This window comes from Schistocerca serialis, chromosome 8, assembly GCF_023864345.2.
Source record: "Schistocerca serialis cubense isolate TAMUIC-IGC-003099 chromosome 8, iqSchSeri2.2, whole genome shotgun sequence".
Classification (NCBI taxonomy): Eukaryota; Metazoa; Arthropoda; class Insecta; order Orthoptera; family Acrididae; genus Schistocerca; species Schistocerca serialis.
Genome location: NC_064645.1, coordinates 66,613,060 through 66,630,964, shown reverse-complemented (window position 1 = coordinate 66,630,964; position 17,905 = coordinate 66,613,060). Strand labels below are relative to the sequence as shown.

Genomic DNA, 17,905 nt, shown 5'->3' with positions numbered 1-17,905 from the left:
TAATCGTTCATAACGTGGTGTTGCTATAAATAGAAACCGATAGCAATAACAAAATATTATCAAATATTCGGATCGTCATGCAAGGCAAAAAAATGTAAAAAAGAAAACGATTCGCCACTAAGAGTAGTTTATCTGTAACGCTAGCAGATGTTTTTGTATTGTCACGCTGTGGGCTGACAAGGCATGATCGTTTGTAGGCCACAGTGTCCGTATCGTGTGGCCACGTTCACGGCTGGGCGGCAGGCTGTGGTTGCGTCAGCACGGCATCTCGCTCTGTTTGTGAATTGTCGCTTCCCGCGGCGGTCCCGAACGGAGTGGCGTGTGCCGCCAACCCACGCCACGCCGCGCCGTCCACACGCTCTCGGCGGTCTCGCGGGAATGCGTGCGTGCGGCCGGCGCGGTATTGTTACACGCACAGCTAGATACGAGGTCTGTGTGTGTACGCATGCGAGCCGGCGCGGCGAGAGGTGGAGGCGAGCGAAGCAAACGAGAACGGGACCGCAGCGGCCGGCCTCACGGGGTTGTTTGCACCCGTGCGTTCCAATTACACAAACCCGAGTCCCGTAATTGCAGTGACGTGCCGAGGGGGAAGCGACTGTGGGGCGGTAGTGAGGGAAGAGCGAGGTATCCGGCAGCCGGTTAGATAGCGCCGGCCGAATTTTACTGCGCAAATCCGGCGCTGAACCATCGCCGCGGCGTCGGCGTCCGCACGCCGTTGTGTGCCGCTAAATCATAGCGGCGGCAGTAAAGCAGCTCGCGTTTTAATTGGTCGGCCGGTGCTTACGTCTAAGCCGGCAGCGGCGCCCGCACTGAGGCTTACGGCGCTGGAAATGATGGAGCGGCACCGTAGCGCAAACCGTACCCTCTCTCCTGCTACCCGGTAAAAGGCCGTGGCCTGGCGTGTCTTCCACCACAACGGATACGCACGTCTGGAACTCGAGAAAGCGTAGGGAGGCGTAGTGTTGCATACGCGCACTGACCTTGAAATCTTTGAACAGGGTAGATTCACGAGTTAACGTTGTTGTGACCCTATAGTCCTTTCTCATATGCATCTTTTCAGGGGTGAATTCCGCCTTGACTCAGTTTTTACGGGTGACAATGCGCGACTGCACCTCAGTTGGAGGATCTCTCGGAACAAGGGGATTTCCAGCAAATGGACAGACCTGCCTGTTGTTGCGACTTAGAATCCATCGAGAACGTTAGAGAGAGGGACGTATGGCACCTGAGCCGTGGTAAAATTTGCTGTTTTGAAGAGCGCGCCGCAGCGCGTGGTGTAAAGCAGTCGCCCTCCGTTTCTCGCGGTGGCGCCGCTGTGGCAATCGAAGCTTTGGTATCTCCCTCTGGTGGTCAGTTGGTCAGCGGGGTCAGTGTGAGGCAGTCAGTGTCTGTCTGTCGTCCAGAGTGCTAGTATGTGTTAGGCCGCCAGTCTGCTCGAGTTTGTTCAGGCAATGGTCATAGGCGGTTGGATGGGTCAGTTGGTCGGTCGCGCACTGAGACACAAGATGTCTTGTCCATCTTGAGCGTCGGCGCAAGTGAGGTCGCCACGTGAGTCCAGTAGGCCGCGCCATATAGCGAGGGGTAGTGGCTCCGCGGTCGACACGAGAGCAACAGGAGTCAACCCACGACATCGGTCTGGCCGGCGCGAGCTGCGACGCCGTGAGACGGGAGATCGGCGCGCCTTCCAGCGTCCGTTTAAGCGGCTGGCTGCGGACGGTTCGGGAGAGCATTTTGGGGGTACTGCGCCAAGTCTTCGCCAGAAATCGCAGTTTATTAGAAGTAACTGCTGATATGTTGTTTCATTTACTTGTTAAATTCTATTTGTTTTCTTGGTCAGTCCCTCGTCCCCAGCTTCCTCGTCTGTCTCTCGTCCGCAATTGTTTGGCAGTTAGTGTCTCTCTGTCGGTCTGCTGGCCGGTGTGGCTGTGCGGTTCTGGCGCTTCAGTCTGGAACCGCGTGACCGCTACGGTCGCAGGTTCGAATCCTGCCTCGGGCATGGATGTGTGTGATGTCCTTAGGTCAGTTAGGTTTAAGTAGTTCTAAGTTCTAGGGGACTGATGACCACAGATGTTAAGTCCCATAGTGCTCAGAGCCATTTTTGTCTGTCGGTCAGCCGTACGTTAATAGCTGCCTCTGTCATGTTTGTCGAATTCTGTGTGAACGAATTTATTGCTTGAAGTGTAACGGCCGAATTCCTGAAATATGTTTTTATCTTGCCTATCATGTTGAGAGGCGGCATATGTGTAATATAGAGCATGTTTGGCTAACCTTGTATATTTTCTGTAAGACTGCATTTCATGGGTTTTATTTAAATGGTCATTTTAGTATATAAAGTGGCCACCCTTTCACCGTAAGACTTTTCTTAGAAGTTAAAATCAAGTTGCACCTTCGGTGGCAAGTTAATCTTTTGATGTTAGTGTTTTGTACCATTTCCATCCCTCCTACGGGGTGCATAGTTTATGTGCTAGTGTGAGTTGTTAAAATTTTTAGTTTCAAGTAATCTGGTGTGTTACAGATTTGTACCAGTGTAGTCTTTCAGAGGTTGTTGTGAGCGGTCATGACTACGGCAGTGTCAAAAGGGAGCGGCAGGGTTCCCAGCCCGAAAGCTCAATAGTCAAATTGTTCTTTCTGTCTCTGAATAAATTGTAACTTGATATTTAGAGGGTGCTTTCTGATTATAATTTCAAGTCTGTTAAATAAAAAAAGAAAAAAAGGGCGTTTAGGAATAAAATTTCCATTTATTACAAGAAATTTGATTTGTTTTCATCAGTTATCCACTGGCAACTACTTCCACGCTCACATAGTGTGATTAAATGTGTTAATGTTCTTGATGAATCTCTAGTAAATAAAGTATATTCTTAAGAAAAGGTTTTGAAAATAAATTCGCGATTCAGCACCACTTCCACTCAAACGAACGACTATGCGGCAGTTATTAACCTCACTGGTGCAGAAATGCAATGCCTTGCTACGAGAACTCCTTACCGACCTTGTGGCTAGGATGGGAATACAATGCACAGCATGAATAGCCGTCGGTGGTGACCATACACCTGATTAAGAACAAAGTGTCGCCGTTTTTATTATCCAGAGATCATCATGCATAACAGTGAGTTCTGTTTGATTAATTTCATTGAACAAAAGTGCCATTTCTCTCCGTCTCAGTGCGTATTTCTTTCAGTTAACGTCTCTTCTACACTGCAGTAGTTCTTTCTATGTAAGGACCAAGTTTCACCGAACTTTTACTTGGTGAAGGAACACGATTCGAAACTTACTTTCGCTCTTAAGTTTTGCACAACAGTGTATTGAAATTGAGCACAGTAACTATAAAAAAACCTTACGGGTTGTGATCGGGCCAAGCAGTTCATTCAAGAGGAGCCGATTTCGAAACCTCCAGCTGACAAACACATATGCCAGTAAATAATGCACCAATACTTTTGCTACAGCCGTTAATCCACGATGGTCGGCACGAAAAACGTAACTTGTAATGCAAGGTATTAGGGATACAGGAACAGAAATTGTGATCATTGTTTCATTAATATGTACCCACTTTAGTGTCTTAGTTGTTTTTCTCTGTGTCAGTCTTCCAACAAATAGGTCACATAATTCACTACCTGATGTCTTCCATAAGGTCGTAACTGCACCACAAAGTAGACCACACCAGACAATATAGATTTTCCGTTTTGCGTCCAGGCGTCCACACTTGAATACCTGACCTCCTGGTGAGGGGAAAAAAACATTAATAGCTTGAGCCTTGTGCCTTGAATTTTTGCAGGTACTAACCGATCCAAAAACGTACTACTCGTAGTAGCTATAATTATTAGTGTACAGATGTAATGATGTTCTGTAGATTGTCATCAGTATTCACTAAAAATATCTGCACTTATACGTCAACCATCCTCTACGTGATGCGTAATTCTCTCTTGCATGTGTACTAATTCGTTCTGTGTCTTCAGACAGGATTATTATGGGAGTGTTATTGACGTTTCTTTTCGAGCAAACAATTACTCAACGATTGTTTATTGCACTTACGTTGTTGCCTCTCGCACATCACTGGATGTCAGATAACGCTGATGTAGCGCTCTCGTAACACGTAAGTCCTGAAAGAGCTGCAACAGCTGTTACTTGGGTGGAAGATGGTCGCAGTATGTATTATACTGCAGAAATGTTGGGAACTACATCTTTCACGCTTTCCACAACCGTAAGTAGTAACAGGGGTCTGGAAGCTACGCAATGAAACCAGAAGGCCAGCACGAGCAACAGGTGACTACTTTTTACGACTTCATTGCACACCGTCACACTAGCACCGTTGAAGCACGAAATCGATTCCACCAGGTTCAAGAGATTAGTGTCAGTGAGAGAACTATTTGCGAAGAAGAGAGCGAGAGAAGCCAGTACTGAGCCAGACGGCCACATAATTCACCACAGAACTCACCAAAGAGCAACTTACAGGCGAACACCACAGCTGGAAACCGTGGGAGCCAGTGCTGCTGACCGATGAGTCGATGTTTGGTCCGCGATCACCTGGCATTAGACACAGGGTCTGAAGAAGGCCTCGGGAAATGTATTCCCCTTACACATTCTCATCAAGGACGTCTTTACAGGCTCTCTAACGATGCGGGCAGGAAACTGATACTTGAAGGACGGACATGGTCTTCGCGGAACATGGGAGCATTACAACACATGGGTATGTGGAGGAAATTAGTTTGGAGCATGTTCGCGTTTCGCTCCATCTGTTGACGTTCGTTTTACACTAATTCAAGACAACGTAAACTGATATCATCCAGTGTTGGATGAAGCGGATATTGATACAATGGGTAACCTGCTTGATGCACTGATTTGAATCCCATTGGAACGTTTGGGACCAGAGAAGGAGAAGGAAACATCAGCTGTATTCTGAGACCCTTAAGGAGGTCCTCATGAGGGAATGGGAGATGTTTCCTCAAGAGGACATTGTTGCATTAGACATGAGCATGCCTGAAAGTCGTATGCCGTTATTGGTGCCAGACGAGGTAATACACGCTTCTGAAGATGAGATGTCTGTGAACGGAAGTCTGAAGTGTAGGAAACCTAAACAGAGCTGCATTACCTTCATGAGATTCCTCAAAATTTGCCGGAAGTGTGAATCCATTTGTATTATTTCAACATATCTGGATTAATTTGTTTATAATCGTCTTTTTTAATTGTTAGGCCAAATGTATAGTACCGTACCGAAATATTTAATGATCAAACTAGTATATTAGAGTGAAAAGCTGCTGAAATTTAATTTAAAAAAATGGAAATAAAATTTAATAAATCGAAATGTTGCTTATTTTGAGTCGGTCGGTGTTCACAGTAAAACATTACTTTAGATGACAAAATCTTTTCGGGTTGACAGCCGAGTCAATGCGTAGTTCTCTGGCAATGTTTGAGCAAGTTTCTCACTTGCCATCTTCAGGCGAAGTGTTGGGTTCACGTCCTGTCAGGTCTTCATAGCCGCTGGACCACGGGCTTCTCTCTCTGCATCCTCAGCGCCGGTCGGGCCAATCAGGCGCGAGTGGAATCGTCGCGGTGGCGCGGGGGGGGCGGTGGCAGCCTCGTGCACTGGGTCCTGGCGTCTCGTCTCGGTGCGGCCTGTTTATTCCATCCGCTTCCACCGACCTGTCTCCATCGGTGTGCTCTCGTCTCATTCTTGATAATGTTGTTTTTCACGTTGTGCTAAGTTGGAAGCCACTAACCCGGTTGACCATGGTGTCACTGACACGTATCTCCACTGCCTCTATAATTATAGAGTCCCAGAAACCATTCGCACTACACAGTTTTTTGGTTTCTTCAAACTGAAACGTGTGTTCTTCACTGAGGCTTTGCTCCGCTGCTACGAATTTTTCCTTTTGTGTGAGGTGAACGCTTCTAACAAGTTCAGAGACCCATGTGCGCTGCAACGTAAATCCGTGCTCACTACCCTTGTCCGCTGAGCTCACGACATGTGCACTGACTGTTTTCGGACACCTCACGGCCTATCCACACTCCCACTAGGCCCCACGTATCAGCAGCCCCTGTCCATTTCCTCCATGCTCACTACTCTGAGATTCCCGTAGGAGTTCGGAGATACTTAAGCATCCGCACTGAAGAAGATGGATCCACTGCCCATCCAAGCGAATCAACTACAAGAATGTGTGTTGTCTGTTGTTTCGGACATGTCGAAAAGAACAGACAAGACGCAGTCAATTGATTCGTATTTTATTTAATTTATATTAGCTTTGGTTACAAATTCAGGATTTCTTTTATAAACAGCTTTCTGTGATTGTGCTGCATGTCCTAGGAATTACCGCCAGAACGGAAGTGCTCGAGTTTTTTCTTATTGGCTGCCTGAATCATCATCCAATTGGAATCAATCATTAGCATTTTCCGCACTCTGTGTAGCACTTTCTGCTGCAGCTGCGTCTCTAGTAGTCGACCTTGAACTGTCTTATTGTATTCATCAATGTTAAAAGGCACTACACAATTCTGTATCAAAATGAAGGAAATCTTGCATTTTGTCGGTTCTCGTTTTGTAAATTTAAAGCGACTTCAGTTTTGAACGATTTGATGAAAGTTTGGACATACTGAGTGAATTAGTAAGTTATTTAAATATGAGCTTTCTTGACGTAATTGAAACTCCGCGTGACGTGATTCGTGATCATCACGAGGCATTACGACGAGCACTTATTTTCAAGGGGCCCACTGAACGACTTGGAGAAGTGAATCGCGAACAGCAGTGGCTCAATAACTGTAAGGAACGTTAAAATAATGGGGATCGAATTAGTGTATTTCTGGCTGCTTGCGTATTAGTTTACTTCTGGCTGCATTATTATTAGGTGGACAGTAAATACAGACTTGATAGCCATTTACAATAAGCTTTGGATGCGATAAAGCCTAAGTAGATGAAATTTAAAATTCTTTAGACTCCAGTAAGCCCGAAATTTTACAAACTTACAGATGCTGTCACCAAAATTCTGTTATGCGGCCTTTGCTTGTTACGTATTTAGTCGATTTTTCTTCAATCCTGTTTTTGTCAGCTGAACGAGAGCTTATCAAGGCAGAGTGAAAGGGTGGACAACAAGACTTAAGTCGGCGGACTAATTTGTGAGGGACGAGAAGATTATGTGATCAAAAGTATCCGGACACCACCAAAATCATACATTTTTCATATTCGGTGCACTGTGCTGCCCTCTACTGCCAGGTAATCCATATTAGCGACCTCAGTAGTAATTAAACATCGTGAGAGAGCAGAATGTGGCGCTCCGCAGATCTCACGGACTTCGAACGTGGTCAGGTGATTGATTGGGTGTCACTTGTGTCATACGTCTGTACGCGAGATCTCCACACTCCTAAACATCGCTAAGTCCACTGTTTCCGATGTGATAGTGAAATGGAAACGTGAAGGGATACGTACAGCACAAAACATACAGGCCGACTGACAGAAACCGCCGACAGTTGAAGTGGGTCGTAAAGTGTAACAGGCATACCAGCACACAGAAATTCCAAACTGCACCAGGATCCACTGCAAGTACTATCACAGTTAGACGGGAGGTGAGAAAACATGGATTTTATGGTCAAGCGGCTGCTCATAAGCCTCACATCACGTCTGTAGATGCCAAACGACGCCTCGCTTGATGTAAGGAGCGTAAACATTGGACGATTGAACAATGGCAAAAGGTTGTGTGGAGTGGTGAATCACGGTACACAATGTGGCGATCCGATGGCAGTCTGTGGGTATGGCGAATGCCCTGTGAACGTTATCTGTCAGCGTGTGTAGTGCCAACAGTAAAATTCGCAGGCGGTGGTGTTATGGTGTGGTCGTGTTTTCCATGGAGGGGCCTCGCACCCCTTGTTGTTTTGCGAGGCACTATCACAGCACAAGCCTAAATTGATGTTTTCACCATCTTCTTGCTTTCCACTGCTGAACAGCAATTCGGGGATGGCGATTGCATCTTCCAACACAATCGAGGACCTGTTCATAATGCACGGCCTGTGGCGGTTACACGACAATAAGATCCCTGTAAGGGACCGGTTTGCACCGAGTCCTGACCTGAATCGTATAGAACACCTTTGGGATGTTTTGGATCGCCGACTTCGTTCCAGGCCTTCCCGACCGACATCGATACGTCTCTGCAGTGCAGCACTCGTTGAATAATGGGCTGCCATCCCCCAAGAAACCTTCCAGCACCTGACTAAACGTATGCCTGTCATCAAAGCTAAGGTTGGGCCGACACAATATTGAATTCCAGCAGTAGCGACTTAGGGCGGAAAGAGCTTGTAAGTAATTTTCACGCATGTGTCCGGATACTTTTGATCACATAGTGTACAGCAAGCCCCGTAGAAATGTTTCTGAAATGAGTGATTTGCATTTTAAACATACTTTCGCGTGATTGAAAGCGTTAGAAGTTACAAATTTTTCTTGTAAGAGCTCTTATATAATTTTGGACGATCGGTCATATTCAATTGGACCCTGTTGTGAGTGATAATAAGTAATCTTAAACAACTCTGTTTAAACTTGATTAACACAACGAGGTCCTTCCGGGGCGCTCTAGTAGTAGTAGTAGTTACGTGGGAAAAGCCCCGCAGTTTACTTCAGTGCGTACACTCAGCGGGGTAATCTGCTAAGGCAGGATCTGCCAGAGTGCGGCCTGCATAGACAGAGCGCACGTCAGTCCTCCACAGTTGCGGAGAGCAGGAAGCGGTCTTGGGTTCAGACACGAACCGTGCCGAGGGCCAGACGGTGCGGGACGCAGCTCGTTACGTGCCACCAACAAATCTCACAGCCCCTAAAAAACAGAAGCAGAAAGAAAAAAAATCCGGCCACGCCTGATTAACTACCCGAATAAATTCTCGGGATTCTGGGCCGCGGCGGCGGCGGCGGCGCCTGGCGCACTGCAGTGGCTGCCCTCTGCACTGTGCTGGGGCCATCCGGGGAGTCTGGGCAGCTGGCTAGGAGCAGCGAGTAGGCAACCAGGGGAGGTGAGGCGCGCAGCAGCTGTGGTCGCTGGCGGCGGACTATCCGGCGCTGCACGTGACGGTCTTCAACTGCGCGTTTCAACACAATGAGCTAGTAAAATAAAATACATAAAATACATTAGTCTGTAGTCGCACTTTGTATCCCGACTACCAGTTTCGGTACCAGTTCTATCTATAGGCCAAGCTACAATCAAAAAGGTCCCAAAACAGACGGGGCGGTTAATAATAAAGTGAAGTGCGGCTGCAGAGAGTTCACACGAGAATGTGCATATACAAATATTGGTTAAAAATGTTATTGAAAATTTTGACTGTGACTTAAGTCCAGGGGATGATTTCCACACTTGGTGCATTAGTACACTTCCACACCCGCGCATTTGTTATAGTTTTTTTGATTAATTATTCACTCAGACATAAGTACAGTTTATGCTAGGGAACAAGAATTAGGCGATTATTATACTAAAATCAGTTTTCACGACACACTTCAGTCACTATTTATTGGTGTTATCCTTTTCTTTCACACAATGAAATTAGGACTGGTGAGACAGTTTACAGTTTTACTTTAATAATAATTTGACTCCGAGACCCCCAATAGCAGTAATGTAGGCTGCTATAAACGAAATTTATTTCAATAATACCAACAGAACCACAAGTCCCACTGTCCTCCTTGTTCTAGAAGTTTTGCCGCGAAATCACAATTCGTCACATGTTCACTTACGTCGATGTATACCTCTTAAATCTTACTCACTCAAATAATCGTAGCACTTCCAGTTCACCGATTATATGCTTGCACACTTGCGCTAATATACAATACTCTTCGTCGAAATAAATCGGCGCGAAAAAGAATTCTCAAACGACCACATGGGCCATCCTCAAGTGGGGCTTGCTCACCACCCAACCTCCAAACCGACTGACCCCTGGCCAAGATGGCCGCTCGCTTATGTAGGCTCGGACGTCAACCCCCTGGTTATGCAAGTACCACTCTCACCAGTTAAGGTTACAAATTTTGATACGTACATCCCTCGACAGAAATACGTACGCCATCGGAACCGCGCTAGAAAGTACGTCTTATTTACCACCTTACAATCATTTCTAGTATTATTCTATAGCCCGTAAATCAAGATTTAGTTTTTGCAAAATTTCGCCACTTAGCGCAAATTTGTTTGTCGACATCTGTGCTGCAAAGTTTTAGGATAGAACTGCAGATAACACCGTTTTTACACGTAATCTATACCGATCTACACATTGCGCTGCTCAAAATCTATAATAGTTAATTAATTATGGGCGATAAATGTTAATAATAATTTGCAAACAATGAACATTATTGCAAGTTAAGTGTATAATATTTGCTTAAACAGTTTAAAATACGTGTGATGCCACCCAAAATATTATATAGTGCCGTTTTACGTCATCAAATTTCTATTGAATTTTATAAACAGTTTTCCATCAAACTTTGTTTATTGCTCTTTATGGGCTTAATTATTTATGAATCTTAACAGATGACTACGACACTCGATCCGCTATGACGAAACGTTTTTAATGAGTGCTCGCTCATCCCTGTAAGTTGCTATTTACTATTTTTATTAGTCTTTCAGTATTCGTGATATTAACCGATTTTGAGATTACTGTAACTTTTGTGTCTCGTGACTTGAAATAAATATCGATCTTTCAGAAGGTGCACAATCCACTGCCGAATCGCTCTTCACCGTGAGTTACATATTTTTCGCGTAATGCGCCAAAAACCAAACAATGTCCCAAGCTGCAAGCCACGTGGCCTCCGGAGACCATCCCAACCGACTGTTGCAAATCTCGCGCGGGCGCGCCACGCGCTTCCGCTAATCGCGCGCAGTGTAGCGCGCTCGCTCTCCACAAAGCAATCCTTGCACACTAGAAATATTGGTCTAGTAACGGGGCTTTGTACCGTCACACGCTAACGGTCTTTCGCATCACAGAAGTAAAGCGCTGGCGGGCTTGGCTACCATTTGGATGGGTGATCGCTCGGATCTGCCCTGTTGGCACGTGTGGTGCACTCAGCACTTGTGAGATCAGTTCAGGAGTGAGGAGCTATTTGACTGAGAGATAGCGGCCTCGGGCATGAAATCTGAGAATGGTCGTCAGAGCGGTGTGCTGACTACATGCCCTTCCAGATCTGCATTCAATGAAACCTACCGGTTAAGGATGACACGCCGATCGCTCAGTACCGCTGGGCATTTCGAGGGCTGTCCGGACGGCGTATGAACCATTTCTAAAACAGTTTTCTCTAATTAACAATGGAAACTCACGGCTGGAATATCAACAATATAGTAAAAATAGATTCATACTTACATGACGTGAAAGCTACAGACACGCAAAACTGAAAGACACTTACAGATAAGCGTTCAGTCACAGCCTTCGTCAGAAAAAAAGAGGTGCACACACACACACACACACACACACACACACACACACACACACACACACACACACAGATACAAGATTTGTTCACACAAGCAAGTACACCTCATGCAGACATGACTGCCAACTCCGGCAGTTCGGACCAGAACGGCATTCTGGTCCGTGCTGAACATTAACAGCTAACACCTCTTGTGCCCTATAAGCATCCTTAATTGCACTTGTGATTCACAAGATGTGTTAGCTGTCGGAGAAAATGTGATAAGAATCTTAGACTTTTATTCTTGAGCCAAAAACATCAACCAAATGAAGATGCAGCAAGAGGAGATGTTGCACAAAGATTCAAAATACAAGCTAGCTGTGTGACTCAAGAGCATTTCTACGTCACTGAGTGTAGATTAGTCACGAAAATTGTTAAATCAGATGTAGAATGTGATGATTTCACAGACTAAACATCTAAGGTCATCAGTCTCTTATCCACCCCCTATGACGGACTGAGGCGCGAATGGGGAACCAGCCCCATATTTACCCAGTGGGAAATGGAAAAACGCCTGAAAACTGCATCCATGCCACCTGACTCTCCAGCTCCCTGAGCAAATCGGTGAGGTGGATTCTAACCGGGTCAGACTCGCTTCGCCGTGTCACGAAACAGGAGCGTTAAACTGAATAAATTAGAACAATACGAAACAATCTTCGTACATTCATATTTAAATTGGACGAAGGTGGGACACAGCGGGTATAATTTTTTTATTACAAATGTAATTCATCCAGCTGTACTTAAGATTTTATATGGATTTGGCTACTAATTTCGACGTTGCGTCAACTTCTTCAGGCCCATACACTCTGATGAAATCAATTGTGTGTAGCTCAGTACCAGAAGTCTGCGATCAGAGCAACACGTGCTCCACATGGATAGCGGGCAGTAACTGCGCGCCATCCATGTGGAGCACGTGTCCAAACAGAAAAATATTTGCACACAAAAACAACTAAGTGCCACAACAGAAACAAAGAAATTAGGTGGACTGACACAGAAATTAAGGCAAGACTAACATTGTTGTTGTTGTTGTCTTCAGTCCTGAGACTGGTTTGATGCAGCTCTCCATGCTACTCAATCCTGTGCAAGCTTCTTCATCTCCCAGTACCTACTGCAACTTACATCCTTCTGAATCTGTTTGATCTATTCATCTCTTGGTCTCCCTCTACGATTTTTACCCTCCACGATGCCCTCCAGTACTAAATTGGTGATCTCTTGATGCCTCAGAACATGTCCTACCAACCGATCCCTTCTTCTAGTCAAGTTGTGCCACAAACTCCTCCCCAATTCTATTCACTACCCCCTCATTAGTAATGGATCTACCCATCTAATCTTCTTCATTCTTCTGTAGCACCATATTTCGAAAGCTTCTATTCTCTTCTTGTCTAAACTATTTGTCGCCCATGTTTCACTTCCAAACATGGCTACACTCCATACAAATACTTTCAGAAACGACTTCCTGACACTTAAATCAATACTCGATGTTAACAAATTTCTCTTCGTTAGAAACGCTTTCCTTGCCATTTTCAGTCTACATTTTATATCCTCTCCACTTCGACCATCATCAGTTATTTTGCTCCCCAAATAGCAAAACTCCTTTACTACTTAAAGTGGTTCATTTCCTAATGTAATTCCCTCAGCATCAGCCGACTTAATTCGACTACATTCCATTATCCTCGTTTTGCTTTTGTTGATGTGCATCTTATACCCTCCTTTCAAGACACTGTCCATTCCGTTCAACTGCTCTTCCAAGTCTTTTGCTGTCTCTGACAGAATTGCAATGTCATCGCCGAACCTCTAAGTTTTTATTTCTTCTCCATGGATTTTAATACCTACTCCGAAATTTTATTTTGTTTCCTTTACTGCTTGCTCAATATACAGATTGAATAGCATCTGGGAGAGGCTAAAACCCTGTCTCACTACCTTCCCAACCAATGATTCCCCTTCATGTCCCTCGACTCTTATAACTGTCGTCTGCTCTCTGTACAATTTGTAAATAGCTTTTCGCTCCCTGTATTTTACCCCTGCCACCTTCACAATTTGCAAGAGAGTATTCCAGTCAGCATTGTCAAAAGCTTTCTCTCAGTCTACAAATGCTAGAAACGTAGGTTTGCGTTTACTTAATCTTTCTTCTAAGTTAGTCGTAGGGTCAGTTTTGCCACACGTGTTCCAACATTTCTACGGAATCCAAACTGATCTTCCCCGATGTCGGCTTAGAAGCCGTTCATATATTTCAGTTTTTCCATTCGTCTGTAAAGAATTCGCGTTAGTATTTTGCAGCTGTGACTTATTAAACTGATGCTTCGGTAATTTTCACATCTGTCAGCACCTGCTTTCTTTGGGATTGGAATTACTATATTCTTCTTGAAGTCTGAGGGAATTTCGCTTGTCTCATACATCTTGCTCACCAGATGGCAGAGTTTTGTCAGGACTGGTTCTCCCGAGCCTGTCAGTAGTTCTAATGGAATGTTGTCAACTCCCGGGGCTTTGTTTCGACTCAGGTTTTTCAGTGCTCTGTCAAACTCTTCACGCAGTATCGTATCTCCCGTTACATCTTCATCTACCTCCTCTTCCATTTCCATAATATTGTCCTCAATAACATCGCCACTGTATAGACCCCCTATACACTCCTTCTACCTTTCTGATTTCCCTTCTTTGCTTAGAACTGTGTTTCCATCTTAGCTCTTGATATTCATGCAAGTGGTTCTCCTTTCTCCAAAGGTGTCTTTAATTTTCCTGTAGGCAGTATCTATCTTACCCTAGTGAGATAAGCCTCTACATCCGTACATTTGTCCTCTAGCCATCCCTGCTTAGCCATTTTGCACTTCCTGCTATCTCATTTTTGAGACATTTGTAATTCTTTTTGCCTGCTTCATTTACTGCATTTTTATATTTCCTCTTTCATCAATTAAACTCAGTAGCTCTTCTGTTACCCAAGGATTTCTACTAGCCCTCGTCTTTTTACGTACTTGATCCTTTGCTGCCTTCACTATTTCATTCCTGGAAGCTACCCATTCCTCTTCTACTGTATTTCTTTCCCCCATTTCTGATTTCTGTCAATTGTTCCCTTATGCTCTCACTGAAACTCAGTACAACCTCTGGTTCTTTCAGTTTATCCAGGTCCCATCTTCTTAAATTCCCACCTTTTTGCAGTTTCTTCAGTTTTAATCTACAGTTCATAAGCAACAGATTGTGATCAGAGTCCATATCTGCCCCTGGAAATGTCTTACAATTTAAAATATGGTTCCTAAATCTCTGTCTTACCATTATATAATCTATCTGAACCCTCTAGTATCTCCAGGGTTCTGCCGTGTATACAGCCTTCTTTCATGATTCTTGAACCAAGTGTTAGCTATGATTAAGTTATTCTCTGTGCAAAATTCTACCAGGCAGCTTACTCTTTCATTTCTTAGCCCCAATCCATATTCACCTACTACTTTTCCTTCTCTTCCTTTTCCTACTGTCGAATTCCAGTCACTCATGACTATTAAATTTTCGTCCCTCTTCACTACCTGAATAATTTCTTTTATCTCATCATACATTTCATCAATTTCTTCATCATCTGCAGATCTAGTTGGCATATAAACTTGTACTACTGTAGTAGGCGTGGGCTTCGAGTGCATGGCTCTCGAGATGTCGTCGCACTCTGTACTGTCTTGCTTCAGACAAGTCAGTTTCCTGGCTCGAGATATGCGACGTGGCTCCCGAGTGAACAAAATGTCTATCACCCAGGGAGTATGACAAACTTGAGCTCAGACCAATGTGAGCAACTTCATCACAGAACGATAGCGTGCAGGCAGTCCAGCTATGCATCATAATGATGGTCTCGAACTCCTACACAGGCTCATAGACGATTTTTCTCCTTGCATTAGGCATATATCGACTATACACAACAACAAACACCCAAATGTAAGTTCGGAATGAGGAACCCACTGCGCAATCTTACTTTTTAAATGGTATTCCATGTGGAATACCGATATTCAGTGCTATGACTGGAACGATCATTTGAAGCATAATAGCGTTGGACCTAAAATGCGTACCTTAAGAGCTACGAGCACATCATCATCTTAGGTATTCCGAAAGAAATCCTTTTCTACTGCAAGCCCTTTCGTTTATCTATTTTGAGAGGAGGTAGTAAATACCGAAAACAAGAAAATATTATCAGGTAGACATGGGCTTTAAAATGCATACCATAAGCGCTACAGCCGGCCGGAATGGCCAAGCGGTTCTAGGTGCTTCAGTCTGATTTGGGCGGTCTACTGTAGATGCGAAGAGTAGAAATTGAATCTTAGATCACCACATATCAATGATACAGCAAAACGCACAGCTGCTGCCGAGCTTGCGATACACCGGCTACAAATTAAAAAAAACAAAATTATTCTGTTCTCACCTATGAAAATTCAGATGAAGCCAAAAGAGAGCAGCATCTATTATCCCTCGCATTTGATTATATGGAAAATGTTAGCCGCCCAAAAGTACCAGTACAGGATGTACTTCATCTCACGAAAATCTCAGTCAGGGTTCTGCATTCAGGACATAAATAAGGGGTTAAGCACTCTGTATGTTTATTATGAAGGAACCGGTGGAAAGGGAGTCCTACTATCACTGACAGATTCTGGACGTTTCAGACTTATTCAACAGTGAGAGGATACAGCTTTTTTATCGTTCGATCGAGACTCTGGTATCATTTCAAAAAAGCTTCGACGGAACGGTAGGACATCCACTGTTCATCAAACAACACTGCACATTCTACAATGCAGTACAAACCCTGGAAAATTTATGGTTACGTAAGTTGACACATCTGATATTCTGGACTTTAAAGGCTTGTACACAAAATATTACAAGAAGACGACAGTTTCTGAGGAAACACGGAACAAGCCAAAATGTGACAATAACTTCGCAATCAGCAGTTTCTTTCACTTTGTGCATTGGAATGCCAGAGATGTGTTCATTAAAAGTTCGACCTGTATCAACTGGTTAGTGAGTCACACATTCACTTTGTGTACCCAGCAGGACGGGTGGCAATTAAAGTGCAGAGAATTTAAGAGTTAGAAAAGGTGCAGCAGTACATTCCAAGTGAGCATATGCAGTTCTACGAGGAACTGTTGAGCTGACAGCTGTATACTGACAGCCCAACAGCATATGACAATGACTGAGGAAAAGTTCATTACAAGTGAAAAGACGTGAGTTCTGTGTACCATTCCCAAAACTGTGACATGTTTCTATTGCAAGTTTAAAACCATTATATTCATTTTCTGTGGCTTAGAGTGGTTTTTGTAACATTTAATTCACTAATGTGATCAATCATCAACATTTTATTATGTGTCTTCTTCCTATGAGACCAAATTTTTTTTAAAGGGCGGATGTTTTCACATTTTAAACGTTCATAAAATTGTATGTATTTGTAGTCATCTAATAATTAAAAGTATACTACTAATTAATATGAGGAGGCGTTCTTATTTTCTGGTATTTTAGCACTAAATCAGTTTTTTAATTCCCCGAAGTTGTTTTTCTAGACTGATACCCATTTCAAAAAGACCAATTCAAATGAAATACATGTAGCACATATGCAAGGAACAAATTAAGTTGTGTGTTCATACATATGGTGCATAAACTGAAGGAGAAATCACAAGTAGACTGGCAGGTACGCAAATCTATCGAATCCCTGTCATTTCTTTTGGGTTGCACCTAATATGCGACATTTTCCTGTAGTCTCAAAATCCAGACTAAAATAAGGCACTCGTTTAGTTCCACTGAGCTTATTTGTTACGATGAAAATACTCACAGCGTAACGACACAGGTCCAGACCGGAAAACGATCACCTACAATGAGCCACATTAAAAATCCCCACTGCTGAATGCAGATAAACCTCTGAGTTCAAATTTTCTTTCTTTTCGTGTAGGTCAGTTATTCTAATGTTGTGGTGTCAGTCTTCTCTCAATATAATTCTTACCAGAAAACAATGTTATCTGATATATATGTATCGCACCCAGTAAGTGGCTTCACATAAACTGTCTTTGCTTGTGCAGACGTCTCCCCAGTAGTACTATTTCTAGGACCATTATAAATACATTTTTCGATCTCATATTCCTGTATTCCAGATAAATAAATAAATACATAAACAAAGCAGCATAGAAGTCGTATTCACATTGTTCTGAGGTTGTCTGTCTCAGACTTCTGGACCTAATCAGATGGATCGAAACTTTAACACTTAAGTTGCATTATCAATTTTCTGATAGGAAAATAGTGGTTATAAATTTTGTGCACACGAAGGGTATTTCTACGTCAAAGTCTGTATTTAAACATCGCTGTATTTTCGTGCACCAGGAAGAAACCACGAGAGATGAAGAGAATCGCAAGTACTTGTCTTCGAAGTATCAAACTTCGTAACTTATTCTGGCAGAGTAAGTTATTACCACTAGACACGAAGGCACGAAATTCTCTTCAACAGAGCCATTGTACAAAAATAAGGTTAACGTTATCTACAATATTAAATGTGAATGCTCAGTTTGTTTC

General features: G+C 43.8%; 1 protein-coding gene across 1 annotated transcript in view; it reads right to left on the bottom strand.

The window, feature by feature from the left end:
* Positions 1 to 17,905, bottom strand: part of LOC126416323 (uncharacterized) — a 1,316,869-nt gene that overhangs the window by 466,656 nt on the left and 832,308 nt on the right. The gene's annotated exons all lie outside the window — the stretch shown is intronic.